The following is a 25257-nucleotide window of genomic DNA, read 5'->3' as shown; positions in this document are numbered from 1 at the left end:
GCCTCCCTCCTTTCTAAGGACAGTCTGTGACTGTTTTCTCTAAATAAGCTGTGATCATGTAATGGATAAACAGTATTACCTCTGTTTTAATGACCCCTCTGATTTTACCGGGGCCGGCAGTGTGCCAGAGTCAGTGCCTAGGACTCCGTCTTTGTTCTACAGTCCTCAGTACTCCGACAAAAACTATTTACGTTTTGCTTGAATAGCTTAAACACCATTTTAGAAGACTTTAGATTGCTTTTCAACATATTTGAATGCATCTTTAGCCATCACTGGGCTTAAAATGGAAACCCTTTCTTCAGCTTATCTGTATTAAACACCTGTAAAAATCAATGGTACTGTATTTTTTTTCTTATAATGCTGTGTTCCTTTAACTAATGCCAGAAATAATGCACAATTTATTGTAGCGTGTTCTTTCCCCTTTGCCTGATGTTCTCTGGTAGTAAGTGGCAGAGTGTATAAGAACTCACTTCTGCTGACTTAGTAGTAAAATCGCCAAGTTGATGTTGAAATGCAACCAATTGGAGTCTAATCCCCAAGAAGAAATTTGCTGTCTCTCCTGCCGATTATCATCCATCTTCTTCATAACGAATATGCAGAAAGTTTATTTTATTTTTTGCAAGTGCACACACTTATATAAATGACCAATAGGAGAGGTGAGAGTTAACTAGAGATGTTTTTCTGAGCATTGTTATTTTTCCCTAAAATCAGAAGTCATTACATTTATATTGAAAATATTGAGTGGTTTGTATGAGCTTTATGCCAAACTAAGATTAGTGTGCTGTAGCCCATTACAAATGTGGAAGATTGACCATTTTTTATGAGTTAGAATAAAAAATATGATAATAATGTCTTCTCATCATCATAAAGAGAGATGATAACGACTAAATGAAATATTTATATTATCTCATTTTATTTGATAGTTTTCATCTTCTCCCACACCAATCACTTCCTCGAGAGCAACCATAGCCTCCTGTTTAAAAAAGAAATCTTTGTAGTATTCAAGTTCTTCATATGTGTGCAAAGAAATCCAATATTTTACTTAGTGTTTTGCTCTCTGTAGTTTCTGAAATTTGTTTTGCCTCTCAAAACAGTCCAACGACCTAGGATGTCTTGATCAAGGGTGTGCATAAAGGCAGGTTACATTTTAGTTTCTATATGAAACTCCTATTTGTCTGCTCCTAAGTATTGCTTTTTAGAAATTGGGCTACTTCTTAAAGAAAAAAAAAATATATACATACATACATATATGTGATATATGCCCTTTATTGCTGAGCTGCATATTCTGTATACCAGCCTCTCTGTTCATCACCTGCATTTTAAGCTTTCCCTATCCTGTGTCTCTAACGTTGTATCTCCTCCCTCCTGAATGATCTTGCCTTCTTCCCAGCTGGACCCTTTCCAGACTTATGTTTTCCTTGAGATTTAACATATAAAAACACTGACCTATATGCCACCATAATGTCATGTAAGGATGGTTTTATAACGCTCATGCTCTGAACATAGGTTGTAACCAGGAACAAAAAGGAACAGCAATGGCATGAAAAAAAGATCAGGTGTTCCTGCCATTAGCACAAGGGCATCAATGCTTGTATTGCAGTAGCCGGTGCAAGTTTGGGGAGGGAGACCAGCCCCGATGCCCTGAATGCAGCAGAGCGGGTGCCTGGGCTCTGTGGCTGTTCTGGTTTCGCTGCCACCACTCTCATAAAAGATTCTGAGTGCCAGGAACCGTTTTCAGACGTGTAGCTGTGTCACACTGCTTTCATGTGAACTGAACTGTGCCTCTCTTTTCCTCCATCTCTCTCTTCCTCCTTCCCCACGCTCATCTTATTGAAGTTGGAGAAAAGAAAAAAAGATTTGAGGCTTGGCCAATTTGTTCTGACATAAAAAGATGTTCAGCTCTGTGAAAGGTGGTAGAGGTAAGCCGAGCACTTGACTGACATTTCAACAGCGTGTCTGTGGGGACTGCTTACTCCCTGTCCCTCTGCTGGCCTCCCGGCTCCCAGAGAGCTGTCATCTACCTTCCCCTGAGAGAGGCGACAGTCCCTGGGGCATTGACGCTCAACACCTTGTTAGATCTGCTGAAAAAAGACAGTGTTCCCAGTTTAGCATTTGTTTTCTGCAGGAAGTGTTCAGGTTTGCTTAAAGCCTGAATCTGAGGAATCTAAACTTTTAAGGTGAAAAAAAAATGCTCTATTTTCTGAACACATTGATTCGCTCTCAGATTTTCTGAAGTTTCAAGAAAACATTTTGGATTTGTACAGAAAATTTTGCTATTGCCCAGTTTTCCTTAAATCCCTAATCTGTAAGTCTTCAAATCCTGGAATTGTAACTCATCTTCTACTTTGTCCTTGGTGCTAGTTATTGGCCCCAAGTCACTGTCTTCTGTTCATGGATGATGACCAGAGGTCTGGTTTCTGTTTTCTTTTCTTTTCCTATAACAAGACAGACCCATGTTCAGTTCAGATACTACATTAAAATTTTACAACAACAAAAACACCAAACAGCCTTGCGTAGTGGGGAGGAGCAGAATCTTAGAGTGAAAGTTCGTTCCGGGGCCCTGGCTTCATTAATTATCCTTTCTAAGTCTTCTTGACTTATCATTAACTTTTAGAAAAAGATAGTTGGAGAAATAGTACCCACCTTGTGGGTGTTGTGCGAACTTAATAAGGTAACACGAAATGTAACACAGTGCACAGTATGTAAACGTGTAGATACGTACACACGTACGCGTGTAAATCAACATAGCACCTGACAACTACCAGCCACTTAGTTTCTTCTCTCTTTTCTCCCTTCCTAAATTCTTTCCTTCCCATTTGAGAAAAAAAATGAGAAAAAATATCCTTTGACAAATATACATGAACTGAAACTTGCTGTTATGCATACTGATGTTATGAACTGAGCAATGGTCAGGTTGGGGCTGGTGCTGGGAATAAATAATATTACAAGGAAGGGCCAGCACCATGGCTGAGTAGTTAAGTTCGCTCGCTCCACTTCAGCGGCCCATGGTGTCGCCGGTTCGGATCCCGGGCGGGGACATGGCACTGCTCGTCAGGCCATGCTGAGGTGTCATCCCACATAGCACAACCAGAGGCACTCACAACTAGAATATACAACTATGTACTGGGAGCTTTGGGGAGAAGAAAAAAAATAAAAGAAGAAGATTGGCAGCAGTTGTTAGCTCAGACGCCAATATTTAAGAAAAAAAACAATAACAATAATACAAGTAAACTATTGCATTTACTTGTTACCAAATCTAATGTTTAGTCTCCAAATTGTTAATTTTCCATTCCTCGGTGATTTCTAATCAAGACTCATCCAAGTTTCCGGTTCGGAAGGGGCTGTTTTCAGCCAAGTCATTTTTTGTGGACTTTGTCTTGTCCAGTCAAAGCCGAGATGTTGTGACGCGTCATGTCATCCATGATCTGCGCTTAACTTTAGAGTAATAATAGCACCCGAACATCAGGAATTCTAAATTTTCTTATCAGTCTGGATCCAAAAATGTTAGGAACATATTTGGATGTTTCTCTAAATTCCTGCAAAAAGACACAAGCCTGGGATGAACCTCATTTCAATCCGCCAGGGCAGGTGTAAGAGGAATTCCAATTGGAGGGAGGTTGGGTGAGTACGTTTCTAAGATTTCATTCAGCTCTAGGGTTCTGCGACCTTTCGATTCTAAAGTAGGAATGTGCCACACACTCCAGCGTCTCCATGCCCGGGTGAGAATTGGTAAATTTCTTTTGTTTTCTACCCACTTCGCACACCAAGTCCATGACTGTGTGAGTGCACCTCGAAAGCACTCAACAATGGCTACTATCGTTACTCCTTAATGAGCCAGGTTATCTTACGTAGCTATCCTCGTCTCTCCCCCATCCACCCCTTTTGAAAACTGCGATCACAGTTCATGATAATTTTTTTTTTACTGGAAGTTTTTTTGTTTATTATTGAGGTTATGATAGTTTACAACCTTGTGAAATTTCAGTTGTACGTTATTATTTGTCAGTCACATTATAGGTGCACCACTTCACCCTTTCAGTTCACCCCCCACCCTCCTTCCCCCTGGTAACCACTAATCTGTTCTCTTTGTCCATGTGTTCGTTTATCTTCCACATATGAGTGGAGTCATACAGAGATTGTCTTTCCCTATCTGGCTTATTTCACTTAACACAATAGCCTCAAGGTCCATCCATGTTATTGGATGTTAATGGGACGATTTTATCCGTTTTATGGCTGAGTAGTATTCCATTGTCTATATATATACCATATCTTCTTTATCCAGTATCAGTCAATGGGCACTTAGGTTGCTTCCACGTCTTGGCTATTGTGAATAGTGCTGCAATGAACATAGGGGTGCATGAGTCTCTTTGAATTGTTGATTTCAAGTTCTTTGGATAGATACCCAGTAGTGGGATGGCTGGGTCATATGATATTTCTATTTTTAGTTTTTTGAGGAACATCCATACTGTTTTCCATAGTGGCTGCACCAGTTTGCATTCCCACCAGCAGTGTATGAGGGTTCCCTTTTCTCCACAACCTCCTCAACATTTATTTTTTGTCTTGGTCATTGTAGTCATTCTAACGGGTATAAGGTGATATCTTAGCGTAGTTTTAATTTGCATTTCCCTGATGATCAGTGATGATGAGCATCTTTCCATGTGCCTATTGGCCATCCGTATACATGATAAATTTTTATATTGGCACAAGGAAGAGAAGCTGCTGCAGATGGGTATCTATTCCAGCGTGCTGAGCCCTGCCTCCTTTCTCTGAACTCTCTGCAGCCTAGGGTTCCTTAGATGACCAAAACGAGACACCTGTTCCCCAGAAGAAAAACCATTGTGTCCCATCCATTGAATGCTTTCCATACTACATTTTAAGTATTTTTAATGACGTCAGAAACAGAAAAAAAAAAACTGTTGAAAAATGGTAACAAATTAGGATGGGAAATCCAATTGGCAAACTAAACTTGGTATTTCTGATAGCAAGGTGTGTTTTTCTATGATTTCTGAGGACCATTCTAATATGACTACAAGACTTGAACCATATCCAAGAAAAAAATTGAAGAAGAGAGTTTGTTCACCCTCACTAAATGGCAACATATATCTCATAGAAAATTATGGGATGCCCAAGAGAGGCCGCCTACCTTTGCAGGTAAACCAACAATGTGGGGAACTTCCAACATGTTCTCCGGACCAGAAGCTAGTTTACTAATGTGCATGTCAAACCATGACTCAAGGCTGCCATGAACTTGATTGTTAATTGTCAGTTACTGATTACAGCTGCCTCCAGAATGCGTTAAAGCTCAAGAAATACAGAATTGGGTCCTTATCAAGAATGTGGGATTGCCAGGCTATCACAGCCCAGAAGAAGCTGTAGATGAGTTACAGAGCTATGGAATCATAGATAGGATTCCTTTACAAGCCCACAGGTGCCCATTATGCATTCTCTCTCTACCGTAGTGAGGTAAACGCAATAACATCATTTGATGACAGCTTTATTCTCTCCAAATTTCCAGATTGAAATAGAAAGACGACACCTGAATGTAATTCCCAGGATGGCCAAGCACTGTCCAGTCCTCGCAAGATACACAAAAGCAAGCGAAGCTCCAACGAAGTCTATTAGGGGATTTGTTTCCTGAGCTCGGTATTTCTTCCATTCGAGTTTTACCCGATACTTAATTTAACTCCACAAGTAATATAATACACTGGGGCAGGACTAGAGCGAGGTGAATGGTGTTGCCGCCTGCACGTTATGCCTGACCTTGCAGCTGAGTATTAATTTGGAGTAGTGGAATTAAAATTTCCTATTCTTTTGCATTGTCATGCCTCACGTTGATAAGCACAAAGAAATGTAAATAAAAAAGACCTATTTCAAAACCTTCCATACAACCTTTTTGTTTTATGACAAAAGACAGTTAATTAACATACTAGCAGTAAGCGGCCTTCCCAAACTCATGCTAATTATGTATTCTGTTGACCGTGACGCTAGTCATAAGGTAATTGGCCTGCAGCAACATGACATTTCAAATCATCTCTTGAAATTACATCAAAAAGCCAGCCTGTTTTGTTTTGATAGGGGAACAATCAATTTGATAAGTGGTAACACAGCTCATTGTTTCACATTAATTAGACTAATTGCTGCGTGTTAGCCTCTGAAATAGACAGAACTTGGAGAAGACAAAGGCTGCGGCCTTTAGCATGCAGTGCGTGTGATGGTTCCACTTGCTTGCACAGACTGTAGGCAGAAAACAGGGCTGTGAGGAGGCAGCCTTGCGGGAGGCTGAGTGTTAACAGTAGTTTGATGTGTTATGCTTAATACACTGGCTTTCAATTATAGCATCCGGGTTCCACATTCCCATAGAGGAAAGAAAGGACGAGTCCAAAGAACTGTTTCCCAGCTAACCAGGTTTGGGTTTGAGGGTGTTAGAACAGCCTTCCCGTCTCCCCCTCTCCTTCAAAACCCATAGGCTGTAAGTCAGACAGAGAGAGTCAGATACTTAGGATCTCACTCATAAGTAGGAGATACAAACAACAACAAACAAACACATAGATACAGAGATTAGATTGGTGGTTACCAGAGGGGAGGGGGTGCTGGAGGAGGATGAAAGGGATGACAAGACACATGTGTACAGTGATGGATGGGAATTAGTCTTTGGGTGGTGAACATGATGTAGTGTACAAAGAAATCGAAATATAATGATGTACTCCTGAAATTTATATGATGTTATAAACCAATGTTACCACAATAAAAAAGAAATCAGTAAAAATTAAAAAAACCCATAGGCTCTTATGTTCCTGCCAGGGAGACTCTCCTTACATCCCTTTGTAGTACTCTGGGCATAAATGCCTTAAAAAATAGCCTGAGGGCTGGCCCAGTGGCTAGTGGTTAAGTTCATGCGCTCTGCTTCGTTCGCCCAGGGTTCGCAGGTTCGGGTCCCGGGTACAGACCTAGCGCCGCTCGTCAAACCAGCTGTGGCAGCATCCCAGGTAGAATAGAGGAAGATTGGCATGGATGTTAGCTCAGCGACAGTCTTCCTCACACACACACACACACACACGCCAGCCTGAAACAAACCAAAGCTGAAAGCAAAACAAAAATACCAAAAGGAAAAAAATTCCTTTTTTCCTTTTACAAAACAGTGTTTTAACCCACAGAGATTCAGCAAACTGTCATTTGTGGAAACTGAGCACTTCAGCCCTGCCAACGCCTTTCCTCTTGACAGACTGTACCTTTGTTCAGTCTCGAGACCACCAATTTGGCCAAATTGGACAGTGCGATCTTTATGACTAGAGCACATGTCGATCTCAACTGGCAACCAAGTGGATTTCACTTGTGACTTGCTCGAACTTCTCGTGCTCACACAGGTTGATGATATCGCGTTACTGGGCGTCTGATGCAATGGAACAGAACCCTTTTCCAAGTCAAAGGCATCCAGCACTTAAAAACACCAGATGCCCTGCCTCTGTCCTCTGCGGCCATCTAGTCATCCACACACAACTTTGGAATCTTGCTCGCTAACTAAACAAATGTGCAAATCAGCCGCCTGTTGTGTGTGTACCTATTCATGTCTCTACTGCTTTTATATGTGAAGTGGGAAATCAGTCTAAATATTTGATGCCGCAGTTGCATTTCACCCAATTCAATGCGGTTAGACGGTAAATCATCTTGCTGGCTTTGGGCTGTGTTTGACCTATAAGACAAAGTCTCAGACGACAACAGGCTCTGCTAACTGCTACTGCAACTCGATTCAAAGAATAGTTTTCACATGTTCGTGGTGTGGAAAGGACTTTCTGGTTCTCGCTAGTTTCTTCCGCTTTTTGCCAGGAGTGGTGCTGCCTTTGAACAGGAGGGACAGCAATATATAAACATAACAGTTTTTTCATAAGACATACAGCTGCATTACACATCCCAAAATTGTAAGTATGATGTTCCTCCATTTGTAAATGCTGATGGGCTTTCACTGAAATTACAGAGGGAAATATGACAGTAAATTCGGACCTGGCTTGGAAAATGAATTCGAAACATTTAAAGGAGAATGATTTGCTTGTGTGTATGAAAACATCTCGGACGGGAAAGGCGGGGGTGTGGGGACATTTGTACCAAAGGAGAGCATTTCAATTCTTCTTTTTATCACTCCCTCAAAGGAATGATCCTTTTACAGAAACTTCAAAGCACAAATTTGCGCGGCAGGTTTAATTTGGTCATTTAAAAAAAAAAAGTGTGTGGTGTAGCAGAGGCAAGCAATTAAATGATCGTTCCTACAAGTTAATAAATCTTCTACAGCCTTTTAAAAAGGTACAGGGATTTGTGATTTAAGTGTGCTAATGTGCTGTTTTCCCTATGAAATCCCAGGGTTTATTCAGAAGGTAAATGATGGAAAAAAAAAAATGTACCAAGATTGAAGCCCCTTAACATTCAGTGTAAGTGCTGGTTCCACTTGCCTGAGCACAAGTTGGAAGCAGCTCTGTTAGGATTCCAGCCGGCCTCCCTGTCACTACTGGTTCTGTGTAGTCAAGCCCCTCTCCGTGCCCAGCAAATCTTTGCTCAGTTAAGCGAGCGTCAGTCACTGGTAAGCTTGGCTGCCGGCCCAGGGTTCTTAGACTTTTCCATGCTACACCTGAATGAGATATTGACGAGACATTGCTCCCCAAACAGAGTTGAGAAACTGAATAAAAAAAAAATTAATTAAATTGTCATGGGGCTGACAGAATAATTTTGAAAATGCTACTTACACTTCCAGTGTACAAGAAGAACGTAGAATCTACTACTGCTTGCTTGGGGTGAGGCGGTGTATCCTTTGGTGGGTTGAATTTTCTTCTTTCTTTCCACCTCTCAATGGTAGATTTGGAATGGGAGTTGGGAGAAGAGAGAGGTATTGGCAGATTATTAACCTGTATAGAACATTTTGGTCAGTTACTTGCTCATTTCGAATAGGCCTGTTATCTACTGAACAAAGGCTCCCCCAAAACCTAACACTGTGGAATAAAGTTACAAGGCTTCAGAGTGGGGAGAAGACTCTGACAGTAGGTAGTTTCTGCTGAGGAGAAAAATAAGAATCAGAGAAAATCAGGGATGGAGTGGAAAAAAGACATAAAGTAGGAATAGTTTTTAAATAGGATTGGCTGGCAGAGCTATTAATCACACAAGACATTCTGAGCTACAGGGTCGTGTGTGCTGCGAAGACCAAAGGACAGAGGCAGGGCAGAAGGCCCTGAATACACCCCAAAAGCTTCGCCCAAGTGTAAGAGGGATGACCCGTTCAAATACACTAAAAAATCTATATAAAAATCTAAGGAGTTTTAGTAAATATTTAGAGTCTTTGGTTTTTACCGTTGAATTAATGTTCTGTAGGGATGGTGGCAATTCTTATTCTCATCCTAAGAGGAAAAGGTGAATTTCACTGATGGCAATAGATTATTTGGGTTATTCAACAGCATTGATGTGTGGGGGAGGGGGGGAACACTCCGATGAACCTGAACACTCCAGCAACTCCTTTGTTTCCAGAAACTATCAATTGGAGTTTTGCCAAGAGAAATCAGAAATTACTGTAGGTTCTGAAGATTGAATAACTTCTCTTAAAATAGATTCAGTACTTCAGTTGTGTGCACATGCTTTTTAATGCATAATTTCTCATGGAAATTATGTCGTTTCTCCTTATAGCTGTGTCTGTATTGAAAAAGGACAATTCTGCGAGTTGCTGGCCTTTTGCTCCCTCCACGTCCACCTCACATTCTTACTGGAGGTAAATGTTTTGGGACTCCGTGGGGTGGTGTAATTGTCATGGTGAATGGTGGCTCTTCATTCAGTCTATCACTTGCTACCATAAGCACAAACTCTCTGGCCGACTTCGCAGAATCTGGACTTTCATGGCCCAGGCAAAGACGAACCCATAGCAAAGAAATAAAAACATCCACTTACAGACCACTGTTGGGCACTTACTGTGATCCAGTGTGGCGCAAGGCATTGAGGCCTTATCTTCAAGATATATAGATACTTTACATCTCTTAACTTTGGTTTCATAATCTATAAGTGGGGATAGTAATGTCTACCTCATAGAGTTGCTGAGAAAATTAAATGAGTATAACACTCCTAGCCTGGGGCTTATCACATATTAAGTGCTTCATGGCAGCCATTTTGAGAAATGTGGGTTATTTATCTATGATAGTAAAGAATAAGTGCACACATTTGAAATTTTCTTCTAATATAAGCCGGACCAGATTCATGGATGTGCAGCCTGTGTAGTCACACGGGACCCACTGCTCAGAAGGGCCCCGGGCTTCATTTAATGGTCCGCTGTCACCATCTTGAAATTCTTAATCATTTTTGACCAAAGGCCCTGCATTTCCATTTTAAAGTGGGCCACACAGTTATGGAGCTGGTCCTGAATATAGTTCACTGATTTTGCCCACGGTAGTTTCTATTTATTTTCCAATTACTACTTTTATTGGATATTTTAAACTAGCTGTTGGCATCATCGGGTACAAAGTAACCACTCAATAATTAATTGAATCCCTTTTTGGACTTTCTCGGTTCTTCATTCCTTCATTAATGTCTAGTTTGCTCCAATCACACAGCAGTTCTTACCCTTCGCTGGCCCCACAGTCGCAGCCCCTTGAGAAGATGTACATTGCTAGTCCTTTGTGTCATGAGTACCCTTCCTGCACTTCCCAGATCACCCTCACTTAGCTCCATATAGGTCAATTTCTCCACTTCCCCAAGCAGAAAGAACTCTTCCTCAGGGGGGTCCACAGAGCATCATGTTATCCACTTATTTTAACACTTAGCCAGACACTACACTGGACAGTCAGCTCCTTCAAAGGTAGAGACCTTCTCTGTTTCAAACCTATCTATGGCCATTCTGATGCAAAGTCAGTATTCAGAGTTTGTTGACTGAATAAGTCAACAAATGAACCAATTCCCCGAGTTCCCAAGAGTACAACTAACTCATTTTCATCTTACCTTTAAATTTTTTTCTCTGCTTTTCTTCTGCAAAGTATTTTTGAGCAATGGAATGCCTCCGATGTATGCAGTAGGAACCAAATGGAAAAACAACTAGACAGGATTGCCTTTGAGGTAGAAATGAGCTCCTAAATATATCAAAAATTGTGTGAAATTAAATGGATATCATTGTATACCACACAGTAAGTAAAATGGAATACTTTTGTAACTCCTATTCTATTTGCTAATATATTAAGACCTTTCTTATTCCAAGGTCTTAAACATGTTTCTTTAGCACAGAGATTTATAAATTCAGGAGTTTATAAGCCTTTAACACATAGTCCCAACAGGGAACCCATATGCGAGGATGGGTTTGATGGTGGGCAGAGATGTGAGTCAGTAAATTCTGTTGAAATCAAATGCTAAATTTTGTAAGCATGTGAAGTTTCCTGAGGAGAAGGTACCTGGCTTTCATCGGATCTTCAAGGGGGTCTCTGGCCCAAAAGTAATTAAAGGCCCCTGCTTTGGTATTTCAATTTGAGAAAATGATGTTTCTTTCTTATTAAAATAGAATACTGTATATAATGACTTACCATTTTTAAAGGGATGCGTTTCTGACTTTTAACAGCTCCCCCCCCCCCGACACATATACCCCAGTTTATCAATTGTAATTTAGAAAAGGTCTTTCTTCAATGGTCTCAAGTTGGTTGAAATATTTGTGCTTGCTTTTCAACATCTGCGTTGTTTTCCTCTTTTTCTCTCTGGCCTGTAATCTTCCTGCTTTTGCAAATTCTTCCATGTATATGCACCAGGAAAGGGCAGTTGAGAAAGGATGGTGCCATTGCTTGCCCACTGGTGCCTTCCTTTTGTTGTTCTGGGCTGCTTTTAGAATTCATATCATGGATGTGCTTGGGGTATTGGTGACAAGATGCTAACGGTTTCCTGACTGGGCAGACAGCTGTGTTGAGAGGATGTTAAGTTTTCAGTAAAATCTTCTGTTTTATTACTTCAAATTTACCTGCAATGTTAGCTCATTTACAACTGAATTTTTGATCTATTTTTCTCACCTTCAGCAACTTCCGTTTCCTTTCTGTGTTTTAGTGTAATTTCCTTTGAAAGGTACTGCGATTCCTCCTCTTCTCTCCTCAGTAAGTTAGGATGTTTTTCCTTATAAATAAGTGTGTGGTTGGGAGGACTCCCCTTCCTTGGGAACATTATATGGTTCTAGGACTACATAAGTGATAATCCTGAATTACCGTCAAACGAAACATTTGCAGTTATCGTTCAGATAAATTCACCCAGCTTAGAAGAGTCTAGCACGTTTCTGTTTTGTTCCTTCTAGTTTGTGTTTCTATTGGGGATGTAAGCTGTGCCAGGGGTGGGTAGAAGCACAATTTTGTCCTCTTGGTTGAGATGTTGCGAACTTTTTATTGACGTGCATGCTTCGTTGTGATGATATATCCCAATGTTCTTGGCTCTTCTTGTCCTTGCACATCCCTTATTCCCTCTCCTCTGAATTCTTTTCTGTCCACCTATAGTCTGAATTGAGATCATTTATAATTTCTATAATCTTATGTCCAGTCTTCCTGTGTATGGGCTACCCTTGCCTCCATATATAAATTGGAAGTTTCTAGAAGACAACGGCCCATCTTCTTTGTACTGCTGGTAAATCCCAGCATAATGCCATACCCATTGTTCATCTTTTAAACCCTTGCTCGTTCGAAGATTAGAATGACCCTCTTCTATCCTGAGTAATCAAATCGACCCTTTAAGCAGTGGTTCCGGAAGCTTTGGTCATGTCTTGGATTTTTAAAGTCAGCTGAGATAGAGTCTTTCCTGAAATACTTTCTCAACATGGCAGGAATAGCCACATAGAGTCGCTGCCTAAGGGGTAGAAATGCTAGACCAGATTCCACTGGCCCTGCATGTGAAATGTTCAGAAATGAAACATCAGTGTCATATTTTTCAGAATTCCTTAGTCAAGAGAACACGTTTTCATCCATTGTCAGTTTATTTGAAAAGGGTCTGATGGGTATTGCCGTGGTGTAGGTTAAATAAGATAAGGCAACGTTTATTGAGTGAATTCTTGGGGACAGCATACATAAGAGCCGATGGTCCTCTCGGAGGAGCAAAGAATAATGGTTAAGAATATTAACTATTTAGGACTGGAGAAGGTCTTGGAAATTATATAGCCAAGCTTCCTCATTGTGTCTCTGAGGGAACTGATAATCCAGCTGATTTAGATACGTATTCGAGATCATATAATAGATATTAATAACAATTTTTCTATGAGCCAGGCACTTCTCTAAAGGCTTTGCATATACTACCTCATTACCTCACAACAGCTCCACGAGGTGGGTAAACAATTATCCTTCTTGTACAGATGAAGAAACTGAGGTACAGAGGCTAGCCCCGTGCCACTCTGGTTAAGTTTGCATGCTCCACTTCGGTGGCCCAAGGTTTGCTCATTCAGATCCCAGGTGTGGACCTACGCACCGCTTATCAAGCCACACTATGGCAGATGGCCCACATATAAAGTAGAGGATGATGGGCATGGATGTTAGCTCAGGGCTAATCTTCCTCAAAAAAGACAAAAAAAAAATAAAACCAAAAAAAAAGAAACTGAGATACAAAGAAGTTCGTCACTCACTCAAGATCACACACTTCTGTCTATCTCTTGAATCTGTCCTTTTCCTCCATCTCTACTGTCCCTAATTTAGGCCAAGCTACCATCACCTCCTATCTGAACTGATACAGAGGCCGTCTAATGAGTCACCCTGTATCCATTCTTACTGCCAAGATAGATTCTGCCTTTGTCCAATTTATCAATCTATGTAGAACTCCAATCTGTTCAGTCCGTTCATGACACTGTTAGTGGCCACACATAGCTTATAGGATTTGCAAGAGACAGCTCTTCCTGCCTTTCCAGAAGCCTCTTTCATCCTCTCCCCCTTGCTTGTGGTACTGGAGTACTTCCTCACGTATCAGAGTCTTTGCACATGCTGCACCTCTATCTAGAATACTCTCTCCTTTCTTGTATCCCTGTTTCATGGACTTACTTCTACTCACCATTCAGATCTGAACTCAAAAGTCACCACCTCAGGGAAGCCTTCTCTGATCTCCTAGCTAAATTGGATCCCACTTTTATAAACCTTTGAACCCTCAGGGACTATACATATTTGACTTACCATTGTGTCCCTAAATCTAATACACTGCCTGGTGCACGGCAGACCATCAGTATTTGTTAAAGGAGGGAAGGAAAGAAAGAGGAAAGTCCTAGGTGCCAGGAATAAGTCAGTCTCTCTCGTTTCCATCAAGAATCAGGGCATGGAGTCATAACATCTGACTTAGATCCCCACTGGACTGCTTACTTACGGGGAAAATGCATGAAATGAGGATCAAAGACGTGAGAAGGGTCAAAAGTGATGCTGCGAAAAATTCCAAAAAATCTCTATAGAAATTCTGCCCTGAAGGAGGAGGAACATAGCTCCCCACTTCTTCAGTGTGTGCTCTGCAGAGTGACTTTCTTCCCAAAAGCACGATCTGGAAAGACTAACTTTACAGTAGAGAAACTAGACGAACACGACCTCAGCCAGGTGTTCAAGGTCAGCCTCAACAGTGATAAATCATGTTGATTGTATGTATGTACCTTTGATATGATGTGATGAAAGCAGCATTTTTCCTCTGTGGTCTTCTGCCCCAAAACCCGTAACCCCAGTCTAATCATGAGAAAAAATATCAAGCAAATCTCAGTTGAGGAATTCTGTAAAATATTTGACCAGTACTCCTCAAAACTGCCAAGGTCATTGAAAACAAGGAAAGTCTAAGGAACTGTTATAGTCAAGAGGATCCTGAGGAGTCAAGACAGCTAGATGTAGTGTGATATCCTGGATGGAATCCTCGAACAGAAAAAGAACAGTAGGTAAAGGTGAAGGGAATCCGAATAGAGGATGGAGTTTAGTTAAAAATACTGTATCCACGTTGGTTCGTTAGTTGTGACAAATGTACTCTACTAATGTAAGATGTTAACAGTAGGAGAAACTGGGAGCGAGATATATGGATGGGAAGTCTCTTGTACTATCTTCACAATTTTTCCGCAAATTTAAACTATTCTAACATAGAAAGTTTATTTTATTTTATTTCATTTTATTTTATTGAGGAAGATTAGCCCTGAGCTAACTAATGCCAATCCTCCTCTTTTCTCTGAGGAAGACTGGCCCTGAGCTAACATCCATGCCAATCTTCCTCTACTTTATAACATGGGACATCTACCACAGCGTGGCTTTTGCCAAGCCGTGCCATGTCCATACCCAGGATCCCAACTGGTGAACCCCGGGCTGCCGAGAAGCAGAATGTGCGCACTTAACCGCTGCACCACCAGGCTGGCCCCAGAAAGTTTATTTTTCAAAAAAAATGATGCTGAGGTTTTGAGGTTAGGTGACTGGGAAAGAGTCATTAGTGTCAAAACAGCAGGGGAATGAACCAAGAAGTCACTGGCTTTGAGCATCAGGAAGTGTGGAGGGCGCTGATGGTAAAAGTAGACCTCAGGGTTAAGAAGCCAGGAGCTGAGGAAGAGGAGGGTCCATAGAAAGTTAAGAAGGGAAAAAAAGGAAGGGAATTGGGTTGGATCTAGAAGACACAATAGAGGCCAGGGAAGGGTTTTTTCAAGATTTGCGAAGATGCGTATTTGTTTATAACACAGGAGAGGAAATTGCTCAAATGCTTCTTCCATTCATTTTTAGGAGAAGAGGTGATTGTTAGAGGCATAGTTAGGGACTGTGGTTGGGTTGGTTTTACTCTAGGATGATTTTGTTAGCCAGCTTTCTTTGGTTGAGAGAATCCCAAACTATTGGTGCCTGTAGGTCTTTTCTCTAGAACTTTCTATTTCTCCCAGAGTCCTCCAGTGCCCTGCCTTGAGGATATACAGTTGCCTGAGGGCATTCTGGGAGCCCAGTGGGCAAGGGAGGTGAAGGTATGCAGAGTTTCTTCAATGCCCTCATTTTCAGCAGGGTCTTCTGAGGCACCTCTGTGCCCTCCCTTCCCGTCTCCCTTCTCCCACTGCTCCTGCTATTCCCGTCATTAGAATTTCTCTGGCTCAATTACTCCAAAGACAAAGTAAGGAGGAAGAGTGGTTGCTGTGCTTTGTGGGGCATAGGTAGAGGATGCAGGGAGCAGACTTTAAGGCAGCTCCACCTGTTTTTAGCCCCATTCCTCCCCCGTGCCTTGCACCAATATCTGATGCCCAATGCCCTTGATTCCTGAGCTTTTGGAGTGAAGAGTCCTGCTTCTTGTTGATATCCCACTTTGCCTATGGCTACAGTTCACTTCCTGCATATCTCTGGAGCAGATAGCACTCTGGTCTCCGCTTTTCAACTTCGTGTACCAGGCTTCAGGGTCAAGTACGTCTCCTATTTTTATCAAAGATGAAGAATGCACTTCTGTTTCTCCTTCTGATAATTTCGGAGATGGAGGGGACAGAAAAGTCTTTACCTTCTTAAAATCGAAATTCCAGGGTCCAACATTTCAAATCTCCTTTGTTTGTGTTTTTTAAATATATGTTAAAATTTAATGTACATTGGTTGATTATTTATCTGTTTATTTTAATGAAAAAACAGATGTAACCAAGGATTTAATATACATGGGCCGATTATTTATTTGTTTATTTTAATGAAAAAGCAGATGTAATTAGGGAACAGAGCTATCAATTTATGTTTCCAACTCTGTTGGTTTAAGGTTTAGTCCTTGGAGCATATTACTTTATGCCTCTGGGGCAGTCCTCACATTTTTGAGAGTAAGCAGTCTTTGTCAAGTGATGCAAGAAGCAAAGCTTGTTTTCTGGAATGGAAATTAACTGAACCTGAGGCCTTTTCTTGTACCACCCCTTTTGGTTCTTTTCTCTTTTAATATTTTAGTGGTTTTTTAAAAATGACAAAAAAATTGATTCTGGCTCTTGGTTTCTTGAGCTGTATTCACTTGTCAGCTAGTTGAGGGCGGAGGGAAGGGAGATGGCTTTTCCTGAGTCTTTTTTTTCCCAAAGAAGGGGAAGACTAGCGATAACCCAGGTTTGTGGTCCCTAAAGATAGAGCTCGTGCAATCTGGGGAAATTATTTCCCAGTCAAACGCTGTCCTTTTCATTCACGCAACTTGAGCTTTCCTTTGGTAAAACTTCAACTGTGCTGAGCAAAACCTTTCCCTTTCTTCTTTCTACTCACTGAACCCTTTTCATTATGCTCCGGAGTAATAACTCCGATAACTCTCTCCCGGAGGAGATCACTGTCTAAGAAAGGGGCTGAGTTGGTAGAAAAAAAAAGAAATGTTGCCCTGTTAGTAAGTGTCAACCCAAACAAGCACATCTCCTAAGAGGTTTCCAAATGGATGCATCTTCATTTCTTGACATGGTAATGTGGTTATTTTACCATTTTATGTAACCTTTGTCTTCCCAATAGAAATAAATAGAACATGGGGGCTTATGGATCTGGAGGGATGGATATTCCATGAAGTATCTATCACAGCAGACTCCTGTTACTGCAGAATAGAGTTCCTACCTACAGAGCCTGAGAAATTGTTGGGTCCCTGATTCTCTCCAAGCTGTCAAGTTCCCAAGGGGTACTTACTTTTAGGAATGTTTTCCCTAGGTCATATTGAGTATAACCCTCCTGTCCCCTAAAAACCAAGACCTACAAGAGTTTCTTTCTTTTACACTTACGTCAGCCTTGAGTCTTTCTCATCACGCTGTCATGTCTTAGCTGGTGAGGCCAAGTTTGAGTTTGTAATCATGAATGCTTATAAGGCAGGAGGCCAAGGCTGCCGAAATTGCTCACTGAGCCTCATTGTAAATTTATATTGAACTCTTAATGGTGGGAGCATTAAAAAAATTGGAGCTTCTGAAAGGTGATCTCATTGCAGAATTTTTTCCTCTTCTACATTCTCTGAGTTAAACCACATTATTTAAAAAAAAAAAAAAAAATCCTTAGTTAAGCCAGAAGTCTGGAAGTGTAATTGTCATTGAATTTACTTTAATGATCAAAACAGGAAGGAGGTGATCATTCATTCAGAAAATGGTTATTGGATCTGCCATGTCCTCAGAAACTCTGTTAAACCTAAAGATGAATAATATATGGCTTCTGTCTTCAAGTCACTTAAAGATTAGAAGAAAAACAAAACAAAAACAAACACCCTATAATGCCTGTTAGTATATATTATGCTGCGTAACTAATTACCTGAAAACTTAATGGTTTAAAACAACAAATATCTATTATGTCACATAGTTTCTGAGAGTCAGGAACGTGGGAGCAACTTAGCTGATGAGTTCTGGCTCCACGTGTCTCATGAGGTTGCACCAAGGTGTTGGCCAGCACTTTTGTCTTCTGAAGGTGTGACTGGGCAAGAGGATCTGCTGCCAGGTTCACTCACATGGCTGCTGACTGGAGGGTCTTGGGTCCTTACCACATGGGCCTCTCCATATGGCTGCTCACAAGATGGCAGCTGGCTTTCCCCAAATCACATGATCAGAGAGAGAGAAAAAGAGGTCAAAAATGGAAGCCACAGTGTTTTTTTTATAACCTAATCTCAGAGCTGACATACCATCACTTCTGCTGTATTCGATTCGTTACACAGTCTCATCCAGGTACAATATGGGAGGGGCCTATGCAAAGATATGTATACAGGAGGGGGGAATCTTCGGGGGCCATCTTGGAGGTTTGCCACCACAGTCTTCCATCCAAATACTGACCTACTCACTTTCCAAGACTAGCAGTGAAGAAGCAGGATCAAAAATATCTAGAAGTTAGCCAACACCATGGGAAGAAAAGGCTAGTAAAATTTAGAGGTGGGTGGTAGGCATGGAGTATAAATATGAGCCGACCAAAAGGGGCAGCAGCCTCGGGTATCGGTCTAGGAAATTTGTTATATAGAAATGCTGAAGTCTGTCTGACATGATTCTGGCTTTGCAAAGAAAGGGATTTAAGGTTACTCATCATATTCCTATTTGCAGCAGACTAGGAGTGATTCTTTTTCACTAGGGGATCATGGTGCTTTATGAAAATTGAAATGGGAGCAGCATGAGAAGCTGTATTTGAATGAGTCCCTTCTCCGGCTTCTATGGTATGGTACCAAAATCAACTTTAGCTATGCAATTGTTCTTCATGTATCACTATATTTAACGCACCGAGGCAGAGTTTGTTGTAAGATAATCTATGAAAAATTTTTGTCAGTGCATTTACAAAATTATTTCTGATTTGAACTGAATCGTTGTATTCTACTGTGTAGTTTGCTTAATGACTGAATTACTTTACATAAAGAAGTCTATTAAATAGCGTTTCTTCAACCTGAGAAAATGCACTAGAGTACTCTATGCATTTTCCCTATTACTTGCATCTCATCTTTGCTTCAAATATATAAAAGACACCTAAGCAAATCCGATTTTTACCTCCCCTTTTCTCCTGAAGATTTGTTTTTGAAGGAGTAATTGAGGGCTATAAATATCCAAAGCAACTTTTATCCCCTGGCCTTTTCCTGCTTTAACCTGGCGAAAACCTTGGGAGTGTATAGCGAGAAGTAGCTAGAGAGAAGAAAAATAAATTACATTGGTATTATAATCGTGTCGCTTAACAACGGAGATATGTTCTGAGAAATGCATTGTTAGGTGATTTTGTCATTGTGAGAATATCATAGAGTGTACCTACACAAACCTGGATAGTATAGTCCACTACACACCTGGGCTACATGGTACCGATCTTATAGGACCACCATTGTATATGCTGTCTGTCGTTGACCAAAATGTCATTATGAGGCACATGAATGTACTTTCTTGTACTATAAATATGCTCAGACTGACTTCCAATCTTTGCTTAATTTAAGTCTAGATCTAGGGAAATAGGCCAGATATAGGAGATGATATGAAATGAAATATTTAGCACATCATGTATGGGTGTCACAGAAACAGTGAATAATGCTGACAACATACTACTTGTCCTTGCGTTTGTGCTCAGATATATCCTTTGATTTAAGTGTTATTAAAATATTCCACCTTAAAGTTAATATTTAGATACATATGCTACTGGTAAGATGCACTAATTATTGGTAATGCCAGGAAACCTTGACCTTCCCTCTTTGAGCTTTAAAATAAACTTTTCATGTATTTCTTACACTGGGAACAAATAGAAAATCTAATTGACAGCAGTGGGATTAATTGTGTTTTTTTGGTGGGGAGGGAGCAAGAGCTGTGTTCTAGGTCATGGCTTTCAGCAAGACATGGAATAGAGTACATCTGTAAAGCTATAGAGAGCCAGCCCTGGTGGTCTATTGGTTAAGATTCGGCACTCCCAGCACGGAGACCTGGGTTCATTTCCTGGTCAGGGAACCACACCACCTGTCTGTCGGCTGAGTGTTGCTGTGATGCTGAAAGCTATGCCACCCGGATTTCAAATACCAGCAGGGTCACCCCTGGTGGACAGGTTTCAGCAGAGCTTCCAGACTCGACAGACTGGGAAGAAGGACCTGGCCACCCACTTCCAAAAACATTGGCCATGAAAACCCCACGAATAGTAGAAGAATATTAACTGATACAGAGTAGGAATATGAGAGGATGGTGCAAAGACACCAGGCAGGCTTCTGCCCTGCTGGACACGGGGTTCCTAGGAGTTGAAATTGACTCAATGGCACTAACAACAGCAAAGCTATGGAGATCTAGTTGACTTAGGGTTTTCCTAGCTCTAAAATTTTATCAAAAAATTTCTACTGGTTGACTTTCTTCAGAATATATATATATATATATATGTACACATATATATATAATTTTTATGCACCAATAGTATGGTAAAAATGATAGTGCTTTATAAGTACAAATTATCACCCACAAAAAAGATTTAAGAATGCTTTCAGCTGCACGTAACGGAAATGCCTATTATGTTGGTTAAAAAATAAGCATTTAGTTATCCCATATCATAGGAAGCTCAGAGATAAGTACCTCCAGGTTTGTTCAGCTGCTCCACGGTGTTGAGGTTCTGGGTTGACATCTCTCTGATTCTCTTGGCCTTTCCATTATGGTCAAAAGATGGTTGTCCCAGATCCAAGCAATGCATCTCTATAGAACGGTACCTCAAGCAGATAACTATCCTCAACCAAGCATGGGTAAAGAGGATGAAAGTACCACCACTAAGATCAATCAGAATTCATTATTCTAGTGTTCAAGTCTTTCTTACCCCCTGCAATCTGACCCTCAAATTTATCTTCCTGCCTTCTTTCCCATTCCTCTTCTACTATCTCCCTCTACTATAGGCAAACTGTCTTCTGCTGTTCTGTGAAAAATGCACCGTCTATTTTTATTTTTATTTATTTATTTTTAAGATTTTATTTTTCCTTTTTCTCCCCAACACCCCCTGGTACATAGTTCTGTATTCTTTTTTTAGTTGTGGGTCCTTCTAGCTGTGGCATGTGGGATGCTGCCTCAGCATGGCCTGATGAGCAGTGCCATATCCATGCCCAGGGTTAGAACCCGCAAAACCCTGGGCCACCAAAGTGGAGAGTGCAGACTTAACCACTTGGCCACTGCACCAGGCTCTATTTTTATTTTTGCACCATGCTTTTCTCCACTTTTGTACATCCTCTTTGCAAGTTAAAATCCTAACCAAATATTACTAAGATTCATCTCAAGTTCTTCTCTTTAATCTTCTTTGATCACTCCAGCTGGAAAGAATTGCTCTCTCCTTTGAGTTCCTACGCTAGTTTATATTTTAGGTTTGTATAACAGCATTTCACACAATGATATATGCCCATAATCCATTAGGTAAAAAGAGGTAAAATATGATCATGTCCATTTTACAAATAAGGAATAGTCTCAAAAGGGATTGAGCGACTTTCTAAGCCCTCCATCTACCCAGAGTGAGATTCAGGACCTGAATGAGTCGAGGGCAATAAGCTTCTGGAACAAACATTCTCCAAAATAGTGTGGAATAAAGAATATCAGTGTTGATTTCTCTCCATGTGAAAGACCAAAGCAAATGCTCTAGATTGGCAGGGGGCTCTGCCCCTCACAGGTATTTAGGAGACCCAGGCTGCCGGTATTTTGTGTCTTCAGTACATGGCCTCCAAGGTTGCACTGACCTTGGTCATTCCAGCTGAGGAAAGGGGAAAAGAGCAAAGTCGAGGTCCCGATATTTTCTCGTGAGTAAGAGAGGTGGAAGTTGCACTTTTGCTCATAATTCGTTGGCAAGAGCTTGGTCTTGTGGCCCACCAGCTGCTAGACTGGGCAATGCAGTCTCCCTTTGAGTCCAGGAAATGAGGAAGTGCACATTGGAATGAACATGGAGCCCTTGTCTGTCACAGCCCATGAATACAGGTCTGATTCTAGTTTGCATTACTGATCACTGTCCTTTTGTCCCCTATGATAAAGTCAAAAAAGGAGGGAAGTCTGGTGGAGGATGTCATCCTTACAGCGCTTGAATCTCTGCGTAAATTGCAATAATTAAACCACGCAGAGGAGGGAATCCCCTTAGTACTCCTGGGTCACTTGCCTCTCATTTTAAACACTCTGAGCAGCAGTTTTCTTCTATAGACACAAAGAAATAGCACACCAGGCCTTGTCCACTTCCCCAGTGGCTGACCTTTAGGGAGTAGCAGATCAGACATATTCCATTCCATGCCACCAATTGTAGCATGGCTAAACTCCCACCACTTGGAGCTGGGCTTGCACTCTGCCATCACTGCTTCAAGCATGCAGCAAAACATGCAAAATGTTATGATTTGTTACCATGCTGACAGTGTCAACTTAACTACCGCTGACAAACAGTTTTTAAATAGAACATGTCAGTTCATTACCGTATTTTCCATCTGTGTTTTTTTTCCTTCCCCACACTTAACACTGAACACTTGAAGATTGTCACCGCAAAGGTTTGCTTTAGACTTCCAGTCACTTACGTTAATGACTTGTTAAAAATTTTATTTGGAAATGAGCAAAACAGTAAACAGTGATTTTTTAAAAAAAGGACACCCTTCTCTTGCTCGAAGAGGCAGTTCTCAAAACCGTTTTGAGTGGTTTGGTTTATACTGCCTGGCATTCTTTTTTGCTTTCTCGTGCTTTCTTCGGCTCTGATATTGCCACCGACACTAGCTTTTCCCTCCAACTCTGAGCAAAATTTCTATGAACTTCAGAGGGCCTGCTGCATGAGATACAGGCCTGAGCAAACCGTGCCTAACATCATGGTGTCTAGAATACTGGCCATCGTAAATGCTCGTCTCGCCAGCTCTTGACATTTTGCTGACAGGGCAGGCTGCGTTCCTATTTCCATTCTCTACCTTCTGGACACGTACCTGCTCAGACACGCCCCTTCCCTTTCCTCCTGCTACTTATTGAACAGAGAGACTGACATTCCCCATTAGTAACTTAATGTCAAAACCACATTAAATGCCCTAATTGTATTTTAAATGATGTCTTCGGTCTGTGTGCCCTTATAATGAAAGTATAGAGTGACAATGTTAGTCTTCAAAGTCTATTCCTGTGATGGTTCAATTTGGCTAGCCTTTGTGTCACTACGGATTTTTAAATTCTAAAGAAATTTGATTTAAAAAAAAAAAAGTCTTGTTAATACTCTACTTTTCATTCCGGGCACTGAGGGTATTCCTTGCTGTTTTCGTAGTTTAGGCTTTGTCTGCAAATGTTTGGACATCGGCTCAGAACATCGTCTCCGAGGGAACATTTTGCAAGTGTTATCTCCTTGTTCACAGGAATCCAAGGTGGCCCTAGTGGAGAATTGTTTAGTGATAGAAACTGAAATAGCAATAAAAAGAGGGATGGCCAAATTATGTAAAATCAGAGCGCATGAATAATTCAGGACTCGCTTGAGTGTGATTTTTATTTTTATTGTTAAATAATACTAGCATTTCTATGAACTAATAACACACAGACTCACCAACTGGTAAGCTTTTTGTTGGGGGTTTGGGGTGACAGGGAGGAGGGAGGAAGAAAGGAAACTGGGGCCAAATCGTCATCTTTTAGAAATGGAACGTGCTCAGTGAAACATTCATGTAATCATCTGTTTCATAGTTCCTTAATTACATTGAAGATGAGGAAATGAAACCACAGAGAAATTCATCAGTGCATCTTTGTTTTGACATCATCTGGCCTAATTGTCATGTTTTATAAACTTCTTTCTCTATTGAACCTCAGAATTTGAATCTAGTGCCTAATAAATAAAAATATATATATATATATATATATATTTTTTTTTTTGAGGAAGGTTAGCCCTGAGCTAACATCCTCTGTCAATCCTCCTCTTTTTGCTGAGGAAGACTGGCCCTGAGCTAACATCCATGCCCATCTTCCTCTGCTTTATATGTGGGATGCCGCCCACAGCATGGCTTAACAAGCAGTTTGTAGGTCCACATCTGGGATCCGAACTGGTGAATCCTGGGCCGCTGAAGCGGAACACATGAACCTAACCATTGCACCACTGGGCTGGCCCCTTAATATAATTTTTAACATGAATTCTAGGATAAGTGTGAGTGCATTCCTGTGGTCATAGAAGTAAAGTACTGGGGCCAGCCTCATAGCCAAGTGATTAAGCTTGCACCCTCCACTTTGGTGGCCCGGGATTTAGCCGGTTCGAATCCTGGGCACGGACGTGGCACTGCTCATCAAGCCGTGCTGAGGCGGCATCCCACGTGCCACAACTAGAAGGACCCACAGCTAAAAATCCACAACTATGTACTGGGTGGCTTTGGGGAGAAAAAGAAAAAAAAAAAAAAGAAGTAAAGTATCTAAGGGTTTCTTTTATTATGACTCCTGATATGTAGTTTAGATATAGATTTATGGTGGAATAGAATGAAGTCCTCTGCAAGGAACATATTTTAATCTCAAGCAAGTTATTCTTAGCTAAAAAGAGAAAAATCTTATCTACAATTAACTCTAACACCATGGATATTTTGAATAGATTAGGAGAGAAATGGAAAATGAGCAAAGGTGTTAAACTATTGAGAAAAAATTAACCATTGGAGAGAGAAAAAAATAAGATGCAAATAGTGAAAAGGAAGCTCTCAGAGGAGCATGATGGGGTGACATGAACTTTTAGCTAGGGTAATGAATGGACGAACACTGCTTTGAATGGCCTTGCTTCATCTAATGAAATTGTAATTAGCTCAGGAAGAAAGAACTGTATTAACCAAGAGATCAAGAAACAAAAGCAAGATGCATGGTGCAAAACAAGTGGATGATACCCCAAATTATGGTGAAATCAGCCAGTATTGCAAAAGAATGCAAGATAATGTGATTTTTGAATTTTAAAATCAAATATATTCTTTTTAATTCTAATTGTTTGAGAGATGGTG

The 25257-nt window shown here is 40.9% G+C and overlaps 1 protein-coding gene across 30 annotated transcripts in view; it reads left to right on the top strand.

Moving 5' to 3' along the window:
* The window catches only part of ESRRG (estrogen related receptor gamma), a 607874-nt gene that overhangs the window by 297837 nt on the left and 284780 nt on the right, over positions 1 to 25257 (top strand). For 9 of the 30 annotated variants that reach the window (XM_070501488.1, XM_070501494.1, XM_070501497.1 and 6 more), the window contains one exon: positions 5513 to 5640. The exons of 13 other annotated variants lie outside the window; for them this stretch is intronic. The gene's annotated coding sequence lies outside the window, so the exon portion shown is untranslated. Of the gene's footprint in view, positions 1 to 5512; positions 5641 to 7468; positions 7914 to 9657; positions 9740 to 17944; positions 19039 to 25257 lie in introns of those variants that run through there. 8 more of the 30 variants (XM_070501489.1, XM_070501506.1, XM_070501495.1 and 5 more) reach the window with 3 other exon arrangements.

Source organism: Equus asinus, chromosome 30 (assembly GCF_041296235.1).
Source record: "Equus asinus isolate D_3611 breed Donkey chromosome 30, EquAss-T2T_v2, whole genome shotgun sequence".
Taxonomy (NCBI): domain Eukaryota; kingdom Metazoa; phylum Chordata; class Mammalia; order Perissodactyla; family Equidae; genus Equus; species Equus asinus.
The sequence above is the reverse complement of the archived record's forward strand: the minus strand, read 5'-3'. Positions and strand labels throughout refer to the sequence as shown.